The sequence below is a fragment of the Sus scrofa genome, chromosome 9 (assembly GCF_054392235.1).
Source record: "Sus scrofa isolate SSC_HxYL_T2T_F1_AM1 chromosome 9, Sscrofa_HxYL_maternal_Yorkshire_Landrace_v2.0, whole genome shotgun sequence".
Lineage (NCBI taxonomy): Eukaryota > Metazoa > Chordata > Mammalia > Artiodactyla > Suidae > Sus > Sus scrofa.
The window spans coordinates 3,071,498-3,096,214 of NC_139391.1; the positions used below are offsets into that span (position 1 = coordinate 3,071,498).

General features: G+C 38.2%; 1 long non-coding RNA gene across 2 annotated transcripts in view; it reads right to left on the bottom strand.

Annotated features, from left to right (window-relative positions):
• The window catches only part of LOC146399656 (uncharacterized), a 186,081-nt gene that overhangs the window by 97,290 nt on the left and 64,074 nt on the right, over positions 1–24,717 (bottom strand). The gene's annotated exons all lie outside the window — the stretch shown is intronic.

Sequence of the window (24,717 nt, forward strand, 5' to 3'; positions counted from 1 at the left end):
AATAACATTTTAACCATAGAGTCAAGAGGACTCCATTCATGGACTTTTAATGTTCCTATTAATAACCAGTACCTAATTTTTTAAAATATGAAGTTTCCTTTGTTTGCAAATATCTTCCAAGAACAGTAGGCTCCTATCTTCTATTTTGTAATTTTCTTCATTAGTCACACATGTATTTTTCTGAACATATCAGCTTGACTCCTTCCAAACAAAAACTTATTTTTTGAGACAGACTTAAATGTATGCTTAAATTTAAGAACAATATATTTCCTTAGAGTAAGCTTCCTTAGGAAAAAAAAGCATCTTTTTGTTTATTCCAGTCTTTAATGTCCCACACAAAGGCTCTAGAGATTCCTTCAGATTAACAATATACATTTGTCATTAAATCTGGTCTAGCTTGTTTTCTCTCTTTAGTTGCCATTGCAGAAGAAATTATCTTTTCTACTATATATACTGGCCACATATTGTTTTCACATATTAAAAAAATCATAGATAACTGATATCAATCATTAGTATTGATAACTTTTTTAAAAATGATTTTTTAATATTAAATCTTATAACCAAATAAGGGAATAATTTTACTTATTCTCTGGTTCTCAATTGATTACACTGGGTTGCCAGGTTGGATATTTTATCATTTGCAAACAAGCAAGCACCCACATTCTCTATTTGTGTTACTCAATTTTTCTTATCATACCTCATTAATTTGCAGACATAAAAATGTTAAGTAAAGCAGATGTAGTATCATAGCAAAGTCATGCGTATTTCTGTTTTCTTAGCTTTACTAAAAATATTTTTGGATTTTCATCACTAATGATGACATGGGTTTCTTATTTGAGAAATGTTTTTACCACACTATAGAAGTATCTGATGGTTCAACATACGCAAATCAATCAGCATCATACACCACATTAACAAAAAAAAAGTCAAAAATCATATGATCATCTCAATAGACGCAGAAAAAGCATTTGACAAAGTTCAACATCCATTCATGATCAAGACCCTCGCCAAAGTGGGTATAGAGGGAACATTCCTGAATATCATCAAAGCCATTTATGGTAAACCCACAGCAAATATAATCCTCAATGGGGAAAAACTGAAAGCCTTCTCCCTCAAATCTGGAACAAGACAGGGATGCCCACTCTCACCACTGCTCTTCAACATAGTTTTGGAAGTCCTAGCCACAGCAATTAGACAAACAAAAGAAATAAAAGGCATCCATATAGGAAGAGAAGAGATCAAACTGTCACTGTATGCAGATGACATGATACTATACCTAGAAAACCCTAAGGACTCAACCCCAAAACTACTTGAACTGATTAATAAATTCAGCAAAGTAGCAGGATATAAGATTAACATTCAGAAGTCAGTCGCATTTCTGTATACCAGCAATGAAACATTAGAAAAGGAATACAGGAGTTCCCGTCGTGGCGCAGTGGTTAACGAATCCGACTAGGAACCATGAGGTCGCGGGTTCGGTCCCTGCCCTTGCTCAGTGGGTTAACGATCCGGCGTTGCCGTGACCTGTGGTGTAGGTTGCAGACGCGGCTCGGATCTCGAGTTGCTGTGGCTGTGGTGTAGGCCGGCGGCTACAGCTCCGATTCAACCCCTAGCCTGGGAACCTCCATATGCCGCGGGAGCGGCCCAAGAAATAGCAACAACAACAACAACAACAAACAACAACAACAAAAAGACAAAAGACAAAAAAAAAAAAGAAAAGGAATACAAAAATACGATACCTTTTAAAATTGTACCTCACAAAATCAAATACCTCGGAATACACCTGACCAAGGAGGTAAAGGACCTATATGCCGAGAACTATAAAACTTTAATCAAAGAAATCAAAGAAGATGTAAAGAAATGGAAAGATATTCCATGTTCCTGGATTGGGAAAATCAATATTGTAAAAATGGCCATCCTACCCAAAGCAATCTACAGATTCAATGCAATCCCTATCAAATTACCCATGACATTTTTCACAGAACTACAACAAACAATCCAAACATTTATATGGAACTACAAAAGACCCAGAATCGCCAAAGCAATTCTGAGAAACAAAAACCAAGCAGGAGGCATAACTCTCCCAGACTTCAAGAAATACTACAAAGCCACAGTCATCAAAACAGTGTGGTATTGGTACCAAAACAGACAGACAGACCAATGGAACAGAATAGAGAATCCGGAAATAAACCCTGACATCTATGGTCAATTAATCTTTGACAAGGGAGGCAAGAACATAAAATGGGAAAAGGAAGTCTATTCAGCAAGCATTGCTGGGAAACCTGGACAGCTGCATGCAAAGCAATGAAACTAGAACACACCCTCACACCATGCACAAAAATAAACTCCAAATGGCTGAAAGACTTAAATATACGACAGGACACCATCAAACTCCTAGAAGAAAACATAGGCAAAACACTCTCTGACATCAACATCATGAATATTTTCTCAGGTCAGTCTCCCAAAGCAACAGAAATTAGAGCAAAAATAAACCCATGGGACCTCATCAAACTGAAAAGCTTTGGCACAGCAAAGGAAACCCAAAAGAAAACAAAAAGGCAACTTACAGAATGGGAGAAAATAGTTTCAAATGATGCAACGGACAAGGGCTTAATCTCTAGAATATATAAACAACTTATACAACCCAACAGCAAAAAAGCCAATCAATCAATGGAAAAATGGGCAAAAGACCTGAATAGACATTTCTCCAAAGAAGATATACAGATGGCCAACAAACACATGAAAAATTGCTCAACATCGCTGATTCTAAGAGAAATGCAAATCAAAACTACCATGAGATACCACCTCACACCAGTCAGAATGGCCATCATTAATAAATCCACAAATAACAAGTGCTGGAGGGGCTGTGGAGAAAAGGGAACCCTCCTGCACTGCTGGTGGGAATGTAAACTGGTACAGCCACTATGGAGAACAGTTTGGAGATACCTTAGAAGTCTATACATAGAACTTCCATATGACCCCGCAATCCCACTCTTGGGCATCTATCCGGACAAAACTCTACTTAAAAGAGACACGTGCACCCGCATGTTCATTGCAGCACTATTCACAATAGCCAGGACATGGAAACAACCCAAATGTCCATCGACAGATGATTGGATTCGGAAGAGGTGGTATATATACACGATGGAATACTCCTCAGCCATAAAAAAGAATGACATAATGCCATTTGCAGCAACATGGATGAAATTAGAGAATCTCATCCTGAGTGAAATCAGCCAGAAAGACAAAGACAAATACCATATGAGACCACTTATAACTGGAATCTAATATCCAGCACAAATGAACATCTCCTCAGAAAAGAAAATCATGGACTTGGAGAAGAGACTTGTGGCTGCCTGATGGGAGGGGGAGGGAGTGGGAGGGATCGGGAGCTTGGGCTTATCAGACACAACTTAGAATAGATTTACAAGGAGATCCTGCTGAATAGCATTGAGAACTTTGTCTAGATACTCATGTTGCAACAGAAGAAAGGGTGGGGGAAAAAATGTAATTGTAACGTATACATGTAAGGATAACCTGACCCCCTTGCTGTACAGTGGGAAAATAAATATATATATATATATATATATATATATATATATATATATATATATATATATATATATATATAAAAGTATCTATCTATACCTAGTTTATTAAAAAATTTAGTCATAAATGGACATATATTTTTATTAAAGGAATTTTCTGTATCCATGAAGAAGATAATATTTCCTAGTAGTGAACAAGGTATTCTTGACACTTGTGTATTTTATTTTGCAATATTTCTGGATTCTATTTGCTAACTGGAATTAGAATCTTGACCCAATTTTTTATAAGTGAGATTAATATGTACATTTACTTTTAATATTTTTGTCTGTTTGAAGTAGTAGTAGCAGTAGCAATAGTAATAATAGGTGCCACAACAACAACAGTAGATGTCTCTCACACTCTTATTCTTTTTTTTTTTTCTTTGTCTTTTTGCCATTTCTAGGGCTGCTCCTGCAGCATATGGAGGATCCCAGGGTAGGGGTCCAATCAGAGCTGTAGCCACCGGCCTACACCACAGCCACAGCAATGCAGGATCCAATCTGCGTCTGCAACCTACACCACAGCTTACGGCAATGCCCAATCCTTAAGCCACAGAGCAAGGCCAGGAATCGAACCTGCAACTTCGAGGTTCCTAGTTGTATTCCTTAACCACTGAGCCACAATGGGAACTCCTCTCACATACTTATTCTATACCAAACTTTCAAAGAGTTTTAGGTGTTGTTAACTCACATCCTACAACAACAACACTGTAAGCACTGTTATTATCCCCTTTTTACCTGGGAGAAACTGATGCACAGCGAGGTTCAGTAATTGTCTAACATCCTATTGCTAGTAAATGATGAGGCCAGAATTTGAATCCAAGTGGCCTGATTTCAAAGCCCTCACTTTTTTTTTTTTTTTTGGCCACACCCACAGCATGCGGACGTTCCAGGCCAGGACTGAACCTGCGCCACAGCAGTGACACAAGCCAGTACCAGATCCTTAACCCACTGCACAAGAAAACTCCAAAGCCGTCACTCTTAACAACAACAGCATTTGTAAAAATTATTCAGAGGATTTCCTTTGCTCTTTAAACTTGGAAATTGTTTTCATATCTTGACATTACTTTTCTCTGAAGTCTAATACAATTCCTTGTTTAACATCTGGGGCTGATTCATTTTATTTAATTCCATTCCATTGTAAGGAAAGAGAGAAAGACAGAGGCAATGCTTGACAACTTTCTCAATTACTTTCATGACAATGTTTTATTTAGGTTTTCTATTCCTTTCATGTATATACCTTGAACAAATTGTACATTGCAAACAAAACTTTCCAGTGGACTAAAGAGGCTGAGAAATTTCTAGGCAATGTAAATTATATGGCCTCTAACTGACAAAAATATATATACTTACACATGTAATCTAATACACATATATGTAGAGATGCAGATAATAGATAGATTACACAGAGAGATATGGATAAAGACATGTGAAACTCAGCAGATGTGGAAGAGGAAGTTTGTTTTTAAGTAAATTTTCCCTACAATACACTGAAAGATCCTGAGGATCAGAGACACCTGGATCAAGGAACAGGCATGCGCATGACATGCTCAGGGTAGGAATTAAAGAGCTATGGAACAACTGAACCAGTACAAGGGATCCGAGATATGGCATCTGAGTCTAGGATAAAGCTACAAGAAAAAGTCTCTCACTGGAGAGAGTGAGAGAGCTATATGAAAAATTCCAAAGGCAGCATCAGGACTAAAACAGAAACAGATCGACGCTCTTAAATAACCTCCGCCCTTGGCAATGGATGGCAGTTCTCACACAGAGAACCTAAGTACCTGGGTAGCCAGGAGAGCACCTGATGAGACACTTGCCTTCTCATAATTAGCCTCTGCAACTGCTATCAGGAGAAGCATAATTTTCACATTCACCGGGGAAATTCATTCCATCCATCAGTACCAGTCGATCCAACTGAAAACCACTAAAACAGCTAAAGAGGCAGGGGATGTGAGCATTGTGGCGGCATGAGATACTCACTTTGTCTTTTCCCCTCAATGTATGGCCAGTAAAATATCTATGACTCAACAAAGTTTCCTCTGCCCAACACATTAGGGTGCCAAAGAGTTCCACACACCTGTACGTCTAAAGGTGGGTAGACTGGAACACATAGAGAAGGCTGACCAGATTAACCATGGAGGTAGTGCCTGCAATCTTGGACCCCCAGCTACAGCGACTAAGCCCATAGCCCCAGAAAACCCAATAGCAGGAGGGACGCAGCACACATGAATCCAGCCTCCCAGGTATGACACTGCCACAGCCCTGAATAACTGGGCAGCAATATCAGCAAAGCCTGAGACCCTATATCTCCAGAAGCAGAGGTGTCCATGACTCTTGCCCTGCCACCTACAGTGGTAGCGCCAACAAACCTGACAACCCCAAACATGGCAGTGGCACCCACAACCCCAGGTTCCTCCTGCCTTTCCTTACTATGACAGAGCCCATGAGTGAACCGAATCAAGACAGAACAGAGGTAACTCCAATCCAGGTCTCCCAGGTGGCAACACCAGTGACAACACCAACACTGGTAGCAGAAAATCATCAGCCACCCTAGAGACACAAACAACAACAACGAGGACACAGGGCAAAACCTATACAAGGTGGAAGGTGGAAAGTGCAGATGCTCATATATAACCAGAGGTAGTTCAATTAAGAGAAACCAGAGATATCTGCAGAGTTCCCTTCGTGGATCAGCAGTTAACGAACCCAACTAAGATCCATGGGGACACAGGTTCAATCCCTGGCCTTGCTCAGTGGGATAAGGATTCAGTGTTGCTGTGAGCTGTGATGTAGGTCACAGACGTGGCTCAGATCCCATGTTGCTGTGGCTGTGGCGTAAGCTGGCAGCTGCAGCTCCAGTTCAACCCTAGTGTGGGAACCTCCATATGCCACAGGTGTGGCCCTAAAGAGACAAAAAGACCAAAAAAAAAAAAAAAAAAAAAGAGAGAGAAAGAGAGAGAAACCAGAAACATTTTCAATAGTGAAACCTGATGAACAACAAAAGGAAAGGCTCTAATTACTAAACTGTCAAATTATTAGCATCAAGTGAAAAAAAGGTCTACATAAAGAAGAAAGGTATTCACTACTTCAAATGCACCGGCAAAGAAACAACTCATCAAGCACCATGAAAAACCGTGGTCACAGTGTCACAAAAAGAACATGAACATTCTCCAGAAACCAAACATAAATACCCAAATTAAGGTCATCTAACTGACAAAGAACTCAAAATAACTCTCATAATGAGACTTAATGAGCTACAAGAAAACTCAGAAAGACAGTTCAATGAGTTCAGGAATAAAATTAATTAACAGAAGAAATAATTGATCGAAGAGATTAAACTCTGCAAAACAACAAAGCAGAAATCCTGATACTAAAGAAGTCAATAAATGAGACGAAGAACACAGAAACACTAGAAATATAGAGTAGACAATACTGAAGAGAAAATTAGCAAGCTCAAAGATACAAATCCAGAAATTACACAGGTAGAAAAGGAAAGAGAACTAAAATTTGAAAAATAGAGAAATTATATGAGAACTCTCTAACTCTACTAGGAAAGGCAGCACAAGGATAGTGTTATCCCACAGGAAAAGAGAGGGAAAAGGGATCAGAGACTGTATTTAAAGAAATATAACCGAGACGTTCTCAAATCTGAGGAAGGAACTGGATGTGTGTGTCCATGAAGCTAAGAGAACACCTGATTATTTCAATGTAAATAAAATATACCTTCTACTACAAGGTATATCATAATAAAACTGTCAAAAGTCAATGACAAAGAAAATTTTTAAAGCAGCATGGCAATAAAGAACTGATATAGAACAACCAGAAAACAAAGTCCTAAGTAGGACTTAGTCCTAAGGCAGTACTTTAATAATCACTCTAAGTATAAATGGACTAACTCATCAATCAAAAGACACAGAGCAGCCCAATGATTTAAAAACCAGGACCCAACTATAATGACTCTAGAAGACTCAAGTCAGCCCTAAAAATAAACATAAGTTCAATAGATTGAGAAGACAAGACGGCAGGGTAGGAGGCTCACCTCCTCTCGCAGAAACACCAAAATCACTGCTAACTGCTGAATATCCATCAACAAAAAAGACTGGACCCACATCAGGCCACACGCCTGGGAGTCTGGCATTGAGAAGAGGAGCCCCTGGAGTACCTGGCTTTGAAGTTCAGTTGGGCTTGACTGCAGGAGATCCAAAGGACTAGGGACAACAGAGACGCCACTCTTCGAGGGCACACAAGTTCTCACATGCACTGGGCCCCAGGGCAAAGCAGTGACTCCACAGGAGCCTGGGCAGACCTATCTGCTGGTCTTAGAGGTCTCCTGGAGAGGCAAGGATCAGATGTGGCTCACTGTGTGGACAAGGACACGATGGTGGAGGCCCCAGGGAATATTCGTCAGTGTGAGCTCTCCCAGAGGTCACCATTTTGGCACTAAGACATGGCCCCACCCAGGAGCCTGAAGGCTCCAGTGCTGGGAGGCCTCAGGCCAAACAATCAACAGGATGGGCACTCAGCCCCACCCATCAGCAGACAGGCTGCCTCAAGTCCTCCTGAGCCCACAACCATTTCTAAAACATACCCCTTGATATGACACTGCCCACCAGAGGAAAAAGACCCAGTTCTACCCATCAATGGGCAGGCACCAGTCCCTCCACCATGAAGACTGCACAAGCCCTTGGACCAACCTCACCAACCAGGAGACAGACACCAGAAGCAAGAGTAACCACAGTGCTAAAGCCTGCAGGTCAGAGACCACAAACACAGAAAATAAACAACATGAGAGAGCAGAGAAATACGGTCCAGACAAAGGAGCAAGAAAACACTCCAGAAGACTAAGTGAAGTAAAGAATTCAGAGTAGTAATAGCAAAGATGACCCAAGACCTCGGACATGAACAACACAATAACCGAAATGAAGAAGACACTCGAAGGAAGCAACAGCAGAATACATGAAGCAGAAAATGAATAAGTGAACTGGAACACATACTGGTAGAAATCACTACTGCAGAACAGAATACGTAAAAAAGAATAAAAAGAAATGAGCATAGCCTAAGAGACCCTTGGGACAATATTAATGCAACAACATGCACAATACAGGGGTGCCAAAAGAGGAGAGAGAGAAAGGGCTGTAGAAAATACCTGAAGAGATAACAGCCAAAAACTTCCCTAACATGGGAAAGGAAATACCCATACACATTCAGGAAGTGCAGAGTCCCATACTGGACAAACTCAAGGAAGAACGTGCTGAGACACATATTAATCAAACTGACAAAAATTAAAGACAAAGAGCAAATAGGAAGAGCAACAGGGAAAAGCAACAAATAACATACAAGGTAATCTCCATAAATCAGCTCCAAAATCAGCTGATTTTTCAGCAGAAACACTGCAGGCCAGGAAGGAGTGGCTCTATAAATCAATAGTGTTGAAAGGGAAAAAAACAGTAATTTGTTGGTTGTAACCAAGAATACTCTAGACAACGAGGATCTCGTTCAGATTTAACAGAGAAATCAAAAGTTTTACAGACAAGGAAAAGCTAAAAGAATTAAGCATCATCAAACCAGCTTACAAAAAAATGCTAAAGGAACTTCTCTAGGTATAAAAGAAGAGGCCATAACTAGAAACAAGAAAATTATGAAATGACAAGTTCCCATTTGTGGCTCAGTGGGATAAGAAACAACACTGTCTCTATGAGGATGTGGGTTCAATTCCTGACCTCACTCAGTGGGTTAAGGATCCGGCATTGCTGCAAGCTGCAGTGTAGGTAGCAGATACAGCTTGGATCCTGTGTTGCTGTGGCTGTGGAGGAGGCCTGTAGCTGCAGCTCCAATTCAAGCATTAGCCTGGGAACTTCCATAGGTGTGTCCACTAAAAAAAAAAAAGAAGGAAACTACCTACACACACATGATATCAAAATCACTCATCATGAGAGAAGGAGAATATAAAGGCAGGACATTTGAAATGCACTTGAATTTAAGAGATCAGAAACTTAATCATGTACATATATGTTTCTATATCAAAACCTCATGATTGCTGTAAATCAGAAATATATACACACAAGGGAGCTCCCTGGTGGTCCAGTGGTTAGGACCTGGTACTCTCATTTCCATGCCTTGGGTTCAATCCCTGATAGGAGAACTGAGATCTTGCAAGCCACGTGGTATACATAGATAGATAGATAGATAGATAGATAGATAGATAGATAGACAGACAGACAGACAAAAAAGAAAAAGGAATCCAAACGCAACACTAAAGACAATCATCAAATCACAAGAGAAGAGAACAAAAGAGGAAAGGAAGAAAAATGACCCACAAAAACAAATCCAAAACAATTAACAAAATGGCAATAAGATCATACATATTAACAATTATCTTCAATGTAAAAGGATAAAATGCTCCAGCCAGAAAACACAAACTAGCTGAGTGGATATTATCTATGGAACCCTACACTTCATATTGAAGTGGCTAAAAAACCAAATCAGTAAAGTCCTTTTATCATGATAAACAGAATCTGGTTCACACAGTGCTGTATAAACACTGGAAAATTCCCATTCTCTGGATATCCTTAATATTCAATGCAGATTACTCCTTCTGTTATAACAATATGTATAATTACCTCATAAGTATTTCACATAATCTATTTCTGTTTTAAACTATAGTCATATTATAGCATCTCTTATAACTGAGTGCTACTAGAAATGAATAGTCTTAGTTTTTATGTATTAACAGTTTACTGGTTTTAATTTCAGAAGGTAACCTTTTCCTGACTTTGGCCCCATTCTCTAACTATAAAAGAACTACCATAAAAGACAGGGTTGAATGGAGTTTTATATTGCCGTTATGTTTGTTCCTATAGCAAGTCAACCAAAGCTAAGCCCAAAGTACAACTATAAAAAGCAAAAACACCACTGGAAGCATTTGCTTGCCAAGTCCCATAAAATAGGTGCAGATAAATAATGTACACAGCTTTTAGAAGATATTCCAGTAGACTATAAATTACACACAAAGCACAGTCTCCTGCATCTAAAATGAAAATATCAGTTCTATAAATGTTAAACATCCAATCCACTCCCCAGGTATATCTTTTTAAAATTTAGTGGGGGGGAGGGCTTTTGTGTAATTCACTTTAGTAGACAATGTATCTTTAAAAGGATTCTGATGAACTTTGAACTGATGCCTTATTTTTCTATATTTTTCAGTATTCTTATACGAAGGAAAAATTAAAGATCATTCAACAATCAAGCAAGCAAGCAAGCAAGCAAGCATCAAGGAAAAAGAAACACATTACATACAAGGAAACTCCCATTAAGGCCATCAGTCAACATTTCAGCAGAAACTCTGAAGGCCAGAAGAGACTGGCACATTATGTTCAAAGTGAAGAAAGCGAAAAACATTCAACCAAGAATACTCTACCCAGTTAGGCTCTTATTTAGATTTGGTGGAGAGATAAACAGCCTCACAAACAAGGAAAAGCTAACAGAGTTCAGTACCACCAAATCAGCTTTACAAGAAATGTTAAAGGGTCTTCTAAGCCAAAAGAGAAGGTCACAATGAGAAAATAAAAATAATGAAAGAGGCCACTAGTAAAGGCAAATATAAAGAAAAAGAAGGAAACCATCAATGCATAAACCTAGTAGGAAGCTTAAAAGGCAAAGGAGTAAAGCCATCTATATCCACATTAAGTAGTTAAGGGATACACAAAACAGTTCAGTGGAGAGAGTTCCTGCTACGGCACCGGCACCGTGTGTTAAGGATAACCAACTGCAGTGGCTCCGGTTGCTGCAGAGGGACAGGTTTGATCCTCAGCCTGGCACAGTGGGTTAAGGATCTGGCATTACCACAGCATGATGCTGTGGATTGGATCTGATCTTGGCCTAGGAGCTTCCATATGCTGCAGGTGCTGCCAAAAAAAAAAAAAGTGGGAAATATAATGTTAAAACCAGTCATCATGAGGGGAGGAGAGTACAAATACAGGAGTGTTAAAACGGATTTAAAATTAAGAGATCAGCAACTTAAAACAATAATGTACATAAAGAGAGATTTCTGTATAAAACTTCATGGAAACCACAAACCAAAAATCTATGATAGATACACACACAAAGAAGAAAAAAAGAATCCAAATGCAATACTAAAGATGAGTCATCAAATCACCAGGGAAGAGAACAAAAAAGGAAGACAGAAAAAGACCTATAAAAACAACCCCAAAACAATTAACAAAATGGTTATAAGAACATACATATCAATAATTACATTAAATGTAGATGGACAAAAGGCTCCAATCAAAACACAGAGTGGCTAAAGATATAAAAACAAGACATATATATGCTGCCTACCAGAAACTCATTTTATTTTATTTTATTTTATTTTATTTTATTTTTTGGCTTTTTAGGACCACACCCAGAGCATATGCAGATTCCCAGGCTAGGGGTTGAATCACAGTTATAGCCACTGGCCTATGCCACAGCCACAGCAATGCAGGATCCAAGCCGCATCTGTGACCTGCACCACAGCTCATGGCAACACCAGATCCTTAACCCACTGAGCGAGGCCAGGGATTGAACATGCATCCCCATGGATACTAGTCAGATTCGTTAACCGCCGAGCCACAACAGGAACTCCAAGATGCTCATTTTAAATGTAAAGACACAAACAGACTAAAAGTTTGGAGATGGAAAAAGATATTCCATGAAAATGGAAATCAAAATAAAGCCAGGACAGCAATACTTACATCAGACAAAATAGACTTTACAATAAAGTCTGAAAATAATAGACAAAGAAGCACATTATATAATGATCAAAGGATCAATCCAAGAAGATGTAACAATTGTACATATATATGCACCTAACATAGAAGCATCTAAATATATAAAACACAAATTAACAGATATAAAGTAGAAACTGACAGTAACACAGTAACAGGAGGGTTCCTCAACATCTGCTTACTTAATAGATAGACCATTCAGATGGAAAATGAATTAAAGGAATATTGGCTTTAAATGACACATTATACCAAATGGACTTAATAGATATGTACAGAACATTCCATCCAAAATCCCAGAATACACTTTCTACAAGGCCAGCATCACCCTGAGAGCATAACCAGACAAAGATATCACATACAAAAAAGAAAATTACAGGCTAATATCTCTGATGAGCCTAGATGCAAATATCCTCAACAAAATGTTAACAAACTGAATCTAACAATACATCAAAATGATCGTACACTACAATCAAGTGAGATTTATCCAACAGATGCAAGGGTTCCTCAATATCTGCAAATCAGTGTGATATACACCACCTTTACACACTGAAGAATAAAAACCATATGACCATCTCCATAAATGTAGAAAAGCTGATGATAAATTCAACATCCATTTATGACAAAACCTCTCTAAAAAGTTGGCATAGAGGCCACATAAGACATATAAACATCATAAAGGCCACCTATGACAAGCCCACAGCCAACATCATGCTCAAAGGTGGAAACCTGAAAGCATTTCCTCTAAGATGAGGAAAAAGACAAGAATTCCCACTATTACCAATTTTATTCAACATAGCATTGGAAGTCCTCTTCAAAGCAATCAGACAAGAAAAAGAAATGAAAGGAATCCAAATAGGGAAGAAAACAAACTGCCACTGTTTGCAGACGACATGATACTATACATAAAAAAATCCTAAAGATACTACCAAAAAACTACTAGAGCTCATCAATGAATTTGGTTAAGTTCCAGAACACAAAACTAACACACACAGGAATCTGTTTCATTTCTATGCACTAACAATGATCTGTCAGAAAAATAAATTAAGGAAACAATCTCACTTATAATCACACCAAAATAAATAGTAAGCTCAAAATGGCTTAAAGCCTTAAATACAATACAGGACACCTTAAAACTCCTAGATGAGAACATAGGAAAAAAATTCTCAGACATAAATCACAGTAATATTTCCTGTTCAGTCTCCCATGGCAAAAAAAATAAATAAATGCAAAAATAAACAAATGCAACCTAATCAAACTTATGAGCATGTTTTTTAGTCCACACATATTTGTGATTGTCCAACATTTTTCTCATAGCTGATTTCTAATTTCATACCACTGTGGTCATATGGTTCCAACATTCTTAAATTTATTGAGACTTGCTTTGTGTATCAATATACAGTTCATCCTTGAGAATGCTCCATGTGTCCATGTGCATTTGAAAAGTGTATTCTGCATTTGGATGGAATATTCTTCAGGAATGTATTATGTCCATCTGGTTTAATGTTCCATTAAGGCCACTGTTTCCTTGTTGACATTCTGTCTGAATGATTTATCCACTGATCTAAGTGAGGTTTTAAAGTTTTCGAAAATTATTGTGTTGCTATCAATTTCTCCCTTTAGGTCTGTTTTAATTGCTTTATGTAGTTTGGTGTTCCTACATTAGGTTCACATACATTAATGACTATCATGTATTCTTGATGAATTGTCCCTCATATCACTAAGTACTGTCAATCTTTGTTCTCTGTTACAATGTTTTTGCCTTGAAGTCTATTTTATCTAATATGACTACAGCTAAACAAACTTTTTTTCTGTTGTCATTTGCTTAGAGTATCAACCTCCATCCTTTCATTTGAATCTGTTTGTCTTTAGAGCAGAAGTGAGTCTCCTGGAAGCAGCATATAATTGGGTCTTGGTTTTTAATCCATCCAGCCTGTGTCTTTTGATTGGTGCATTCAATCTATTTACATTTAGGGTGATTACTGGTCAAAGAGGACTTAGTATTGCCATTTTATCTTTTGCTTTCTGTTTGCTTTCTATAGCTCCATTGTTTATTTTTCCTTGTGTGTTTGTCTGCAATTTCAGTTGGTGGTATTCTATAATTTTTTTTTCAGTTTCTTCTTTTTAAATGTTTCTTGTGTATACTCTAGATTTGAGTTTTGTGGTTACCCAGATGTTTGAATAGAACATCTCATGGATAAAATTGTCATTTTTATGCTGGTAGAAGCTTATCTTCATTTTCTTATCCTATTTCTGTCCTGTCCTTTCCCACTTTGTTTTTATTGTCTCAAATTACCCCTTTTTATGCTGTGATTTGTTACCAAAATTAAATGGTTATAGTTATTGCTACTTCTCTTTTTCCTTTGAATTTTATAATTATTTAACAACCTATTCTGATAGTTTTATATATATATAACTATATACATAGTTATATAGCTATAGTTACAATGTTCTGATTCAGTTTGTCTTGTTATTGCCTTACTGAAAGTTTTACGTAATCTTCCTTCTTGATTCTGATAGAAGAGCTTTTCAACATTTCTTGTAAAGCAGGACTAGTTATGATGAATTCCCTCAATTTTTATTTGTCTGGCAAAGCCTTTATTTTGTCTTCATATTTGAATGATAACTTCGCTGGATTAGAGTACTGTTGGCTGACAGTTTTTATCTTTCAATATTTTGAGTATGTCATTCCTATCTCTCCTGGCCTGTAGTGTTTCTGCTGAGAACTCTGATGATGACCATTCGGGGGTAGGGAGGAATTCCTTTGTGAGTTACTGTTCTTATTTCCCAGGCTTCCTTAAAATTTCTTTCTCATTCGCCCTCATGTAAATCACTGAAGTTAAAACACTCTCTCACACCACATACAAAAGTAAACTTTAAAATGGTTTAAAACTGAAATATAAGACATAATATCATAAAACTCCTAGAAGAAAACACAGGCAAAACATTCTCAAACAAATTGTAGCAATATTTTCTTAGTCCAGGCTCCCAAGGCAAAATACATAAAAGCAAAAATGAACAAATGGAACCTCATCAAACCCATGCACAGCAAAGAAACCTTAAGGAAAAAGATAATCTACAGAATGGGAGAAAATATTTGCAAACAATGCACTTGACAAGGGATCAATTTCCAAAATATACAAACAGTCCAAACGGCTTAATATCAAAAAAAAAAAACCACAACCCAACCAATGGGAAGATCTAAATAGACATTTGTCCAAAGAAGACATACAGATAGCCAAAAAACACATGAAAAGATTCTCAGTATCAATTATTATAGAAATGCGAATCAAAACTACAAGGTATCATGTCACACTGGTCAGAGTGGCTATCAACAAAGTCTACAAACAATAAATTCTGGAGAGAAAAGGGAATCCTCTGTTTGGTGAGAATATAAACTGATGAAACCTCTATGGAAAACAATCTGGACGTTCCTTAAAAAACCAAAAGTAGAGTTACCATATGATCCAGCCATCCTACTCCCCGGCATATATCCAGAAAAGATGAAGACACTAATTCAAAAAGATACATGCACACCAATGTCTATAGCAGCACTATTCACAATAGTGAATATCCAGGATATGGAAACAACGAAAATGTCCATCAGCAGATGAATGGATAAATAAGATGCGGTATATATTCACAATGAAATATTACTCAGCTATAAAAATGAATGAAACATTACTATCTGTAGCAATATGGATAGACTGAGAGATTACCATACTAAGTAAGTCAAAGAAAGACATATTATACAACATCACTCATATGTGGAATCTAAAAAAAATAATACAAATCAATTTATTTATAAAACAGAAACAGACTAAGAGATGTAGAAAATAAATTTGTGGTTACCAAAGGGGAAAGGGGAGGGAGAGGTATAAATGAGAAGTCTAGGATTAACAGATATGCACAACGATACATAAACTAGATTAATGACAAGGGTTTTACCATATAGCACAGGGAATTATACCCAATATCTTATAATAATCTATAATGGAAAAGAATGAAAAAGAATATATCTATATTTATGTATATATATAATTGAATCACTTTTCTGTATATCTGAAATGAACACATTTTAAGTCAACTACATTTCAATAAAAATTTTTTTAAATAAAAAATAAAATAAGATCAATAAACTACAAGGATATGCAGTACAACACAGGGACAATATCCAGTATTTTATAACTACAGGTGAATTATGACCTTTCAAAACTGTGAACCACTATGTTGCACACCTGAAACATATAATATTGTACTTCAACTATACTTCAATTTAAAAATGAACTAACTGGAGTTCCCGTTGTGACGCAGTGGTTAACGAATCCGACCAAGAACCATGAGGTTGCAGGTTCCATCCCTGGCCTTGCTCAGTGGGTTAAGGATCCGGTGTTGCCGTGAGCTGTGGTGTAGGTTGCAGACGCGGCTCGGATCCCGCGTTGCTGTGGCTCTGGCGTAGGGTGGCTATGGCTCCAATTAGACCCCTAGCCTGGGAACCTCCATATGTTGAGAGAGCAGCCCAAGAAATAGCAAAAAGACAAAAAATAAAATAAAAATAAAAATGAATTAACTAATTTTTTTAATTTTTAAATTAAAATTAAAAATAAAAGGCAACTGGCTAGACAGGCACTACTCAACAATATTCCACTAAATAGAAATCATGTCATTCCTTGCTGAAAGTGCTCCAGTGGATTCCCATTATCCAGATAATAAGGTCCAAGTTCCACGTAGCACAGCTAGAAGATAACACACGATCTACCCCATCTCCTACTCTAACTTTGCTTCCTCTTTTTGTTTTCGAGGTTAGTAAATTTTCTTTTTTTACTGAAGTGTATTTGATATATCACATTGTGCAAATTTAAGGTAGTACAGCATGTTAATATATTACATTTGTATATTGTAATATGATTGCTATTGTAGTGATAATTAGTACTTCTAACACATTACATAATTACATTTTTTGTGGTTAGAATAATTAAGTTCTAGTCTATTAGCAGGTTTGTTAATTATAGCATAAATAACATTGTTTGTACTGTGCATTAGATTGCCAGGGCTTATTTATTACACATAAATCTCTCCCCCTAAACTTCATTTATATTCACTTTCCATATCAAGTTCAAGCAATAGTGAATGCAGCTCATCAAATGAGTGTAACTTTACAAATAAAATTATTTCTGTTGAGCTTTTTTTTTTTCCTTTTCCTTTCATTGAAAGAGCTCCTTTTATTTTTCAGATTTCAGTCCATCTTGCAGGAAACCTTCCTTAAAATCTCATGCCAGAGTAAAGCCCTCCTCTCAAGTTTTCTCAAGAAGGATCTAGTACTGTTCCCTTATGCTGGGAGCCACAAAGTGGCTAAGAAGAATAGTCCTGCGTGAGCCCTAACTGTAAGCAAAGCTACAGCAGAGGCTGAAGAAACTGAAGCTGCAAAGTGGTTTCGAAGAATCCCCCAGCTGATCCTGTTTAGTAAAAATTCCTGAAATATGATTTCCTCTTCTATTCTTGCGTTTCTTTTCTGTCTGATGCTTATGTGTGTTGTGAGTCATTCTTGGCTCATAATATGGGAACCTTCTCAAATTCCTGAGCTTCCACCCAAGTATGGGCCATTACCTACTTATAAACCTAAGCCCTTGTCAAATAGGTTGAAAACAATTGAACCATGCATAAAGAACTTTCCTAAGAATGGGAAGTTTCCCTTCAGAGGAGTAATAGTAAATATTACGCAGAACTGCCACGTAAGCCTGGAGATCTTCGTAGGACTTTGGTCCGTCCCCATGGAGACAGATTAGGGGGTGGTTTGGGTGTTGCCCATGGCCCAACAATTGTGAATATCATAAGGCAAGATATTTTTTTTTTCTACAATAAACGCTACCTGTTGGGACCCAGCAGGTGGAAATTATTATTATAACTGGCAAGATTCTTTTGATATATAGATTTTATAATTAATAAAGATTTTTATAATAGATAAGGTTTATTTAAGACAGTTTATGTTCCCACAACCTGCTAATGGTCTGAGGTCAGCCTGACCTCGAAAGCAAGCCACATGTGAATACCCCACTCCCCATCAATGGCTGTTCATGCCTGCTAGAGGAGCACAATAGGTAGCTTGAGGCAAGAATATCTATCACCTTATGCCAAATCATTGTTAAAGTAAAAATTAGATACCTATTATTCTGCTTGCTATTTACTTATTTTCTAAGAATGAAAGTACAGTTTGTACGTAATCTTTATTTAAAATTTAAAACTAAAAGAATAGTTTGGAGTAATAAATTAACATACATTGTTGTTTTGTATAATCATGCACAAGAGTAAAATGTATAAAAGCTGATGCTCTCCTTTCAATAAACGGGTCATCTGCAGCACTGGCTGAGGGAGTTGGCTCCAATTCTTTCGCGCCTGTTTATAGCCCCTCCTCCTGTTCGTCATCTCCTGGTTGCTGGGGCTGGACCCCGGCACCCTTACAGCACTTGTGGTTTTGTATTTCAGTTGCTAGTTTACCGTCTCTCTCCCTCACTTCTGAACCCCATGAGAACGGAGACTGGGCTCATCTTCCTCTCCACCCTGGTCACCCCTGGTACATGAATGAGGTACCAAGACGTTCTATAAATATTTCCCGAGGTAATAAGTAAAAGAAGGCAAAAAGGAAGGCTGTATATACAGACAGGAAATGAATATCATCCAGAAGAGAGGCAGACATTTTAGAAATATGAGATGCAGCAAAGGTGCAAAATGATGGAGAAGAGTGAAAAGTCAGAAAAAAATTTGTAACAAAAGCCAAGAGCTTTATAACAGGAGAAGCAACAAATGCTACTATTGCTGGATATCCCTTCATATGCCCCCCCTGCCTACCTCCCCCACACACACTGGGACACAACCAAGTAAAAACACTGAATTACTGTGAGATCAACATTTACCACTGAACAATGTAATTAGAGACACTTAAGAAAGTTATTCAAAATTTTCAGTTCTTTAATTGAAAATGTTTATTCAAGTAATGTTCTTTAGAAAATTTGGAAACATTAAATAGAGAGAAGTAAGGAATAAGTATGAAACAATGTAGAGACATTATATACTACATACATTACATACTACATAAGTAATATTACTTAGCCATTAAAAAAGAATAAAATTTTATCATTTGCTGCAACATGAGTGGACCTGGAGGGTATTCTGCTTAGAGAAATAAGCCAGACAGGAAATTATAAATACTGTATATTATAATTTATATGTAGAATCTAAAAAATAAGACAAAAAATTAATATTAAAAAACAGAAACAGATGCTCAGATATAGAGAACAAAACTAGTGGTTACCAGTGGCAACAGTGAAGGGGAGAGAAGGAAGACAGTAGCAGGGAATTAAGAAATACAAACTACTACATATAAAATAAATGAGAAACAAGGATATATTGAACAACACAGTGAATATGCTATTATTTTATGAAAACTTTACATGGAGTATAATCATAAAAATACTGCATATAAATATTCTGTACATGTGAGATTAGTGTAAAATTATAAATCAACTATACTTTCTTCATCATCATCATAAATAAAACCTATCTAAATCATGGAAATATACATTAATGGGAAAATCCCTATGATTCTTCAAAAATACCTGTGCAAACTCCCAGTCTTAATTACTGTATTGCGGAAACCCCAGTTCCTTCAACTATTTTTCATGGGAAGTGATTTTTAATTCCTTATCTATACTATTCACTCTGCCTAGAAAATTTCCATGTATTTGGATCCATTAAAATGGAGAGATTAGAACTAAATGAAACACTCCAAAATCTGGCTGATCATCACAGAATGAAACTGAGTACTCTCATCTCTGGCTCTGGTAGCAATTCTATTTTTTCATTTGTTTGCTTTGTAATTCAATCCACTTCATGATTTAAGCATCCCTTCAAGAAAGATATTTTAAGTCTTTGTTATGTTTTGAGTACCATGACATTTCTGCACCAGAGTAAAGAAGGCAATGTTTTCAGGAGTAGGTGAAAAAAATTCTACATATTTGAAGGACTTGGGAAATAATATCAAGGAACTGATTACAGAATCTGTAAATAAAGATTTGGAACTCATCAGCCACCAAGCGGTATGTAAAATAACAAAAGCAGGAGTTCCCCCTTGTGGCTCAGCATGTTAAGAACCTCAGACAGTGGCCATGAGGATGCAGATTCCACCCCTGCATCAGCAGATTAAGGATCTGGCATTGCCGCAAGCTGTGGCATAGGTCACAGATGCGGCTCAGATCTGGCGTTGCTGTGGCTGTGGTGTAGGCTGGCAGCTGCAGCTCAGATTCAACCCCTAGCAGAGAACTTCCATATGCCAGAGGTGTGACCCTAAAAATAAGTAAATGAATAAATAAATAAATAACAAAAGCATATTAAATAACTGAAGAAATAAATGAGAGAATATGGAAAACAACTTAAAATATTTTACATTTCAAATATGTATGGAAAATACACATACAAATAATGAAAACAGAAAGAAGGAAACAAAAAATAGAATCATACCATGAATACTACTTTAGGACACACTTTAAAAATAAGGGGAGTTCCCGTTGTGGCTCAGAGGAAATGAATCCGACTAGTAACCGTGAGGTTGAGGGTCCAATCCCTGGCCTCACTAAGTAGGTTAAGGATCTAGCGTTGCTGTGAGCTGTGGTGTAGTTTGCAGATGCAGCTTGGGTCTGGCATTGCCGTAGCTGTGGTGTAGGCAGGCAGCTGCAGCTCTGATTCAACCCCTAGCCTGGGAACTTCCATATGCCGTGGGTACAGCCCTAAAAAGACAAAAAATAAAATAAAATAAATAAATAAATAAATTAGGAAAACACTGTAACATTCAGACCATAGAGCAAGTTAATAAGTCAGTTTACAAGAGGCACTTCATGCATCCAGTTAATATTGGAGAGTTTCCTAAAACGTTATTCATATTCCCTAAACAATTATTTTATATATATTTTTTCCCCATGGATGCCTTGATGAAGATACATGTTGGCCACAACAGATAACCAGTAAGCATCATACTGTTTGAAGAATTCTCAGGTTTTGATTTGACAGATTATACTTGTTCTTTAGAACAAAGCCAGACACATTATTTGGGCCAAAGAAGTGACTTCGTAAAACTCATTTTGCCATCATGCCACACAATTCATTGAGAGACATTAATAATTAACAAATGTGTGAAATTATTCATTTAGTAAAAAGATGTTTTCTATAATCCAATAAATTAGATATTAGAAATACAGAATGAAAGAATGAAGAACTGTTGCCTAAAACATAGTTCAGAGAAGAAATGCATCAGCATTTTAAACTATACTGTCAGTATCAATAGGTGCAAGAATGAATGGAAAGCAAAATAAAACAAAAACACATTCGTGTTTCCACAGATCAAGTCTGCTGTGGATCCTGGAGCAATGAGTGGAAAAAACGCACAACACCTCCTCCTGCGATGTCCCCTGACTCCCAGAACTAACAGGACTCCCTGTACCTGCACCACAGACAGCCATTTCTCATGTTTCCTTACTCTCTTCTTCTGTTCTCTGCCCCATGTCAGGTATAAATACTCCAGGCAGGATGTACAGGAGTCTAGGAATCCTTGATGAACAAAATCAGTCTCATTTCCTAACCTGTAGATAAAACCAGGCCCCACCTGTGGTCAGAGGAAAACCGTTATAAACTGGGTGGAGCCTGGGGTTTATAGGAACTAAAGGGCTGTGCCTGGGAGGAGACTGTTTCTCCACTTCTGTTTCTAGAGTGGAGCAGCCCCGCAGCCTGGAGTTTATCCCTAGAGACAGATAGATAGGTGATGAGAGGAAAAAGGGGGGTGAACTGTGGGAGTTATGGAGAGAAAGAAATCGAAAAAGGGCAGAGAGAAAAAGATGCATGAACAGTAACAGAGTAAAGCAATCAATCAGCAATACAGAAACAGCAAGTCTGAAGGAGAGAAGGAATTAAGATGCTAGAAACAAAGACAGAGACTGCTCTCTGTATCAGAGACAATGATAACCACAAAGAGATGTTAAATATAAAAACATCCAGACTTTTGTCTTTTTGCCATTTCTTGGGCCGCTCCCACGGCATATGGAGGTTCCCAGGCTAGGGGTCCAACTGGAGCTGTAGCCACCAGCCTACACCAGAGCCACAGCAACGCGGGATCCAAGCCACATCTGCAACCTACACCACAGCTCACGGCCACGCTGAATCTTTAATCCACTGAGCAAGGCCAGGGATCGAACCCGCAACCTCATGGTTCCTAGTCGGATTCATTACCCACTGCGCCACAACGGGAACTCCAAAAAACATCTAGACTTTAGACAAGGAAATACTTTAATTAAAATGGTAGAATGTCTCTATCTCGGAAATTGGCAAGCATCAAAAGTAAATAGAATAAAAGGAAGAGTTTTTTGCATAAGGTAAAGAGGAGGCAACCAGAGACAGGAGACTCTTAGGAAGGCCTGGGAACTGAACAAGGAATAAGCAATGATCGGTGAGGGCCAACAGGAAAAGGGTCTTGCTGTGGGCAGCTGAGTCCCAGGAAAAGCTATTAAAGAAGACAAGTTCCACTCTCTCCTGTGATTGCTCTGGCTTGGAGGTGAGCAGGCTCGGGCGTCCTGGGAAAAAGACAGGAGCCCAAACTAAAGTTTGGTCAAGACAAAGCAGAGGGTAAAAAGTGGATAAGTGGGTAAATGGGTGAGTGCGAACACCCCCTGCTGTTTAAAATAGGTGAAGTCCTGTCCTTTGACATGATGAGGGTTGGAAACAGAGCCATGCGAGGTTGAGACTGGTCCCAGTAGTTCTTAGGGACTGGGTGACCTTTGTGTTCTTATAAACCCAAATGGACTTGCTTTATCATCTGCTCAGTGTGTTGTCTGACATTTGTTGGAAGGTATTGGAGATTATGCATTTAATGAGAAGTATACCTAAGAAAATAATAAAAAAGAATAGTTATTAGAGCTGGACTAAGGGAATAAACCCAAGACTTGAGTTTAGGAAGGAGCCAGTAGAACCTACTCCAGGACATCGGGCCCAAAGCATCCTTAGGTGATGGAATGAGAACAGCAGTCTTCATCTGACAAATTTCCTGGTTTAGAGTCTGATCATTTTGGTGATGGCACAGACATCACAAAGATTTCAGGGAACATACGAACAAGATGTCTCTTCCGACTGCCGTGCACGTTCCCCCTCATAAAGCCAGAATCACGGCCAATGCCAGACGACCGCAGAGGACCACTTTCTGGAGTTTCCATAATTCTCTAGTGACGAAGCTGGTGTTTTTGGTAAGACTGTTCACAGTCTTGGTTACTTCCCAGAGCACAACATGAAAAATGAAGGTGTTTTGGAAAACTTCCTGCGTGGCCCCCACAGCAGCAGCTCTAGCAAAAAGGCTGCCCACACATGTTCCACTGAAGTAGTCATCTTTTCAATGTATTCCCAATCTTTGAACCATTTGTTCTAAGGCTTCCTAAGAACTTGGTGAGAACCAAATGTCATGGCCTCCTCTGCAGCTGGGCTTCTGCACCTAGATTTATAGCTGCAACATGTCTTCATGGACCTTTTGGATCATCCAGTGTCTAGAAAACTTAAATCAGAGGTAACATAGTAGTTCAGATGAGAAAAGAAGACCGTCTGCTTAAAGATTTGACAAGGAATAATTTGACTACCTAGATAGCAAGATCCGGTCCACTTAGCAGACAGCTAACAGCAGGGACATCTACCACAAGGTAAATATGTCTCACTAGGCTCTTCAAAGTTGGGGGAAATAACTGTCCCATCCTGGCAATTATATGGAAGTTTTTTGTTTTTCTTTTCAGGGCCACACCTGCAGCATATGGAAGTTGCCAGCCCAGGGGATGAATCAGAGCTGAAGCTGCCGGGCTACACCACAGCCGCAGCCATGCGGATCTGAGCTGCTTCTGTGACCTATGGATGCCAGATCCTTAACCCACTGAGCAAGGCCAGGGATCAAACCCACATCCTCTTGGATACTAGTTGGGTTCTTAAACCACTGAGCCATGATGGGAACTCCAACATGAAACTTTTTGGCAGAAAAGTTATCTCATCCATTCGGGAAGAGAAAATGTATCAGGTAGTTGTTTACAAGAGACAGTTCCCAATGTCCCTGGTAAAAGATGCTTACTACTCTCTGGGTCTACAAGATGCACATACTAAAGCAAAGAACAAATACTTTTGTCTCCCCATGTCATAGCACAGGTATTTGTATTGGTGGCAAAGAAAATGTGATCGCAAATGCATATGCCCATGAAGGAGCCCTCAGTTGTATCACAAAGGAAGCAGAGATTGCCCTTTGAAAACTATTGAGATTGAAGGAGTTCCCTTTTGAAGTAAAAAGCAAAAAGCAAAAG